This window comes from Eriocheir sinensis, chromosome 29 (genome assembly GCF_024679095.1).
Source record: "Eriocheir sinensis breed Jianghai 21 chromosome 29, ASM2467909v1, whole genome shotgun sequence".
Classification (NCBI taxonomy): Eukaryota; Metazoa; Arthropoda; class Malacostraca; order Decapoda; family Varunidae; genus Eriocheir; species Eriocheir sinensis.
This window is the reverse complement of record NC_066537.1, coordinates 14017945-14022944: the sequence shown is the minus strand read 5'-3', so window position 1 is coordinate 14022944 and position 5000 is coordinate 14017945. Positions and strand designations below refer to the sequence as shown.

At 40.4% G+C, this 5000-nt stretch overlaps 1 long non-coding RNA gene across 2 annotated transcripts in view; it reads left to right on the top strand.

The window, feature by feature from the left end:
- LOC127005099 (uncharacterized) overlaps positions 1-5000 on the top strand; it is a 114911-nt gene that overhangs the window by 9267 nt on the left and 100644 nt on the right. The window lies entirely within an intron of this gene.

The window sequence follows — 5000 nt, the reverse complement described above, 5'->3', positions numbered from 1 at the left end:
GTCTGGAGGCCCGCTGGCGCCTGGGAGCCGTGCCAAGTGCGGATCAATACCTCGAGTTGCCTCCTGGAGCATCTCCCTTAAAGGAGCCACGGCCTGGGATCACCCCGGAGCCTCCTTCGCCCTGGCCCGCCGTCAGGGACGCCCCCAGAGCCACCCCGCACCCCAGCCTTCGCCAGGGGCACGGGGCCGCACCCTCCGCCGCACCGCACAACCCCGACGCCGACACGCCGCCCCAACGGCTTTCTTGAGGCGCCGTACTCCCCCACCCCACACCTGCCCCTCACCTCCTCCGTCCCTCCCTCACCCCACCGCCCCAACCAGCTTCAACCGGCCCCACGCCGCCCCGCCCCACCCCGCCCCACCTGGTGCTGGGTGCTGAACGGTGCTGAGTCCTGCTACAGCCTTCAGCACTCCTAAGGTGACCTGGCCAAGGCAAAGAGCCAAGGCGAGGGCTGCCTGGCCCTGGGGGCGACGCGGCGCAAAGCAGGGCGCGGCGGGCGGCGGACGGACCCAGTGTCTCCAGCACACATCGGCCACTTTAATTTTCTCAGGTGATCCAGCTGGGAGGGGTTGGGGAGCGGCCCCTGGGCTGGAACAGAGGCTTCCTGTGTCTTGGGGTCTGGCCCTGAGCACTGGCGACCTGCCAGCCAGCCCTGGGGGCCTCAGGCTTCACACACCACACCCCTCCCCTACCCCCATCCCCTCACACCCCCAAACCCCCCACACCCCCACACCAAACGCCGCGGAGAACAGACCCGACGGTGACCAAGGCCCGTCTGGCGCTCGCGCGCGCACGCACAGAGAGAGAGAGAGAGAGAGAGAGAGAGAGAGAGAGAGAGAGCATGACCCTGGAGAAGGCGAGGAGCGGGCGTCCTGCAGGAAAGGAATCGAGGCCAAACAGCGGAATCACCACCACCACCACCGCACCAACGCCATCACCGGCCCTAGGTGTGATGATGAGGGGGAAAGGGGGGGGTCATAAGGATGGTTGTTATTTTTCAAAAACAGCTTAAGTATTTCTTGAAAATTTTCCACGGTAAAACGCTTTTAGAATACAAGCTAAACTGAGAAATGCTATACGGGGGGGAGAGAGAGAGAGTACTATTCAGACTCCCTAATTCTGCCCTTCGTTCCTTTCCCATTTTTTTCTCTTACTCTCTCTTTTCCCACTCTCCCTCGCTCGCTCTCTTTCTCTTTCTCTTTCTTCCCCTACAGAACCACGAAGCTCCTACCCTCAAACAAAATGGCGGAGAGGTGCGGGGAGAGAGAGGGAGGGAGGGAGAGGAAGGGAGGGAGGGAGTTCAAACCAGCGTCTCGGAGGGAAGGGAAGGGAGAGTAGGGAGAGAAGGAGGGAAAGGGAGAAGCCTAAATATTACATAAGACAAAGTCCTTCGCTTATTTTGGAATCGTGTGTGTGTGTGTGTGTGTGTGTGTGTGTGTGTGTGTCGGCCTGGGTGTGGTCGGGACAAAGAATGAGAAAGGAATTCGGTGGTGAAGACTGGAGTATAGGGCTGTACACACACACACACACACAAACACAAACACACACACTCTCTCTCTCTCTCTCTCTCTCTCTCATAGTAACTCAAGTATCGACAGATTGCTAGAAACAACAACGACAACAAGAGCGAAATGTTTTTGAAATGTGTTTGATGGACGTTTCCAAGAGAGAGAGAGAGAGAGAGAGAGAGAGAGAGAGAGAGAGAGAGAGAGAGAGAGATGTAACGAGGAGAAATTGCATATAGCATGTATATATAGATTTATTGGAGCTTTAAAAATATATTCTTTATATTTGTATTTTATATTTGTTTGCCTACTTACCTTGAATAATAGCAATAATAATGATGATAATAATAATAATAATAATAATAATAATAATAATAATAATAAATTAATATGTAGGTACACTCTCCAGTAAAAAAAAACTATCCTGTATTAAAATTTTGAGAAATACCATAGCATAAAGATAATGAAGATAATGAAACTAATAATAAAAATAATTATAATAATTCTAAAATAACCATTATGCCGAAAAGTGCCTAGGTATTTTTTGGAACATTTCCTGTGCAACATGTTTTAATCAAGACAAGAACGACTGTAATAATATTTTCCCGAAGTGTAAGAGAGAGATTTTTTTTCTTATAATTTAGTTACCTACTTTTTTAATATGCATGAAGGCATTTTTTTCATTATTTCTATCAATCTTCATAATTTTTATTATTACTATTACTATTTTACTTCTAGTACTACTACTACTAGTAATCATAATGATAATAATAGTAAAAATAATATTGGTGCAGGCTCCTTTACTGTTACACGTACCCCTCCTATCACATTGCTATCGATAAGTTCAAGTAATAAATATTCTTATTTTCTTCCCCTATGAATTTAATTATAAATTTTCTATTGTATTAGAATTTTATTTTTAAGATTCATTATATCGTGGCGTATTTTTATATGGAAGAAAAAATTGCATAAAATATAACGAGAGGAATGTTAGTTACGAAAAGGAAATGGGAAAAAAAAATGTTAATGATAATACTAATAGGGATGATAAAACAGTAATGATGATATTGAATAATGTATGACCGTGGAATGAATAGGTAGAACGAATGAATATGTAAATAGTAAAATAATTCATGGATAGGTTAAATATATGTAAGTAAGGAAGATGCATGATTATGTATTTATCAGAAATACTTTTCAAGTCGATATAATTATTATTTCTCTCTCTCTCTCTCTCTCTCTCGGTACAGTTTTCCTCTTCCTTCATGTTAAAGGGGAAGGAGAGCCAGAATGTACCTTGCTAGCCTTCCTTCCTCTTCCCTTCTCCCTCATCGTCTTCCCTGCTCCTTCCTTCCCTTCCCTTCTCATCCATGTTTTCCCTTCATAATATCTTCCCCAGCTTTGCATTCCCCTCTTCCTTTCTTCCTAACTTCATCCATCGTTTCTCTTTCCATTCTGTCCTCCTTGCTTCCTTTATTCATACCCGTTTTGTTTTCCTCCGATTTCTCCTCCTGTATCTGCTTATTATCCTTTCCTTTTGTTTCTTCCTTCTTCTTTCTTCCATCTCTTGCTTCTCTCCCCTTTCTTTGATTCCTCCTTCCTCCCCTGCTTGTCTGTTCTTCCTTTGTTTCTTTTCTCATGTTTTTTCTTACTGTTTGTCTATCTTCATTTCATATGCTTGTTTTCATCTAGGCTTCTACTCTTTCATCTCTTCTTCCTTTCTCTTCCTCTTATTTTACTTTTATTATTTTCTCGTCTTCTTTCTTTTCCTCTTTTCTTCCTTCTATCATTTCTTTCGTATATTCCATCCTCATCTTCCTTCACTCCTTCCTATCATACGTACGTCAATGTATTTCTCCTTTTCTCTATTTTTGTTCATCTATTCTTGCTTCCTACCTTCCCTCCTTCCTTGTCATCCCTTCTTACATCTTATTTTCTTGTATTGCTTCCTTCTTTCACTATCTTCCTTTCATCATTCCATCCCTACTCCTTTCTTTATTCAACCCTCTTTATTTATTTATTTTTTCTCATGTTCACGTTCTGCAGTGTGGCTTGATTCTCATTCTTCCTCATCTTCATTTCATCTATCTTACTTAATGACGTACTTTGTTTATTTTAATATACATATCATTTCTTGTTTCTCACTAATACTTTTTTTTATTACTGAAAAAATCATAAGCTTCATCTAATGCGGCTGCTACGGCTACTGCTACTATTGTTGCTTCCCCATCCTCTTAGCAGTTCAGTAATTCAGTCTCCTACTCTCTCCTCGCCTCTCATCCCTCCTCCTCTTAGTTTTTTATCTTCTTAAGTTCCACGAAGTTTCTATACAAAGACATTCTCCTCCTCTTTTCTCCTCTCTTATTTTCTCAGCTCGTAAAGTTCCACCAATTTTCAGTTATATATTATGGTAGGGAGAAGTGTGGCATGTTTTTTATTGGCACAGTTTTTTTTAGAAGGTAGCTGCCTTACTATAGTTTTTAGTTTTTTATTGATATTTTGTTATTTAAAAGTAAATTGTTATTTTTTATTTAAAAGTTTTGATTGGCTAAGAAACCTATATCTTATACTCATTGTATTTTTATTGTTTTGTTCTCGTAAAGTTTAAATTTTTGGAGTTTGTATATTTTACTAAAAAATATTGGAACTATACAATCAGTAAGAAACTATTTGTCAGCTTTTTTCATACCAGTATTCAAAGAAACGAATTTCTGTATTAGTTTGTCTAGTTCTATATTTTGTAGGTCAGGTAGTTAGCTATAGGGTAGTTTATTTATTGATTTATTTGTTGGTATCGATATATTTACCTATGCATGACTTAAAAAATAGTCTGCCTGACTTGAGCTTCGTAAAAATTAAATGAATATAGAAATAAAAGCGTAAAAATTGTATCGCCTTGGGTACACAGAGAGCACACAGACACATCAATAAAATATTCACAAAAAATTGTGAAATGGAAGAAAAATGTCAAGACATTTACATTTGTCTGTGACCTTTTGACTTTTTTTTAATTATGAAAAATATATTGATAATCATTGTTTCTTTTGCTTTTGTCCATTATATACGTTCTTTATTAATGAAAGTGACGCCTCTCTTTACTTTCATCTAAAGTGTGATACATACTAGGAAAAATATTTTTTTTGTGTGTGTGTGTTTCTGTTTCTCTCTCTGTCCTCTGGTGGTGTATATATCATATTTTTCTGAATTCTTATCTTCTTGCAACAATATCACAAATTATGAAGATAAAGTTTTATACAACTACACCAATTTTACTCTCATGTTCAGTGTGATACAGAGAAAGTAAATATTTTCTTTGATCTGGCTTGAAGGTTAATACAATTTTTTTCTCTCTAAAGCAACGTAGGCAGTCAAGGGCATGGATAAATATAAAAGAATCCCCAAAACGCACACATTCCAATTGGAAGGGAATGCAGAAAGTTGAATAAACAGAAAGACTGACAGACAGAAGCAGCCATACAAAAGCACACATACTA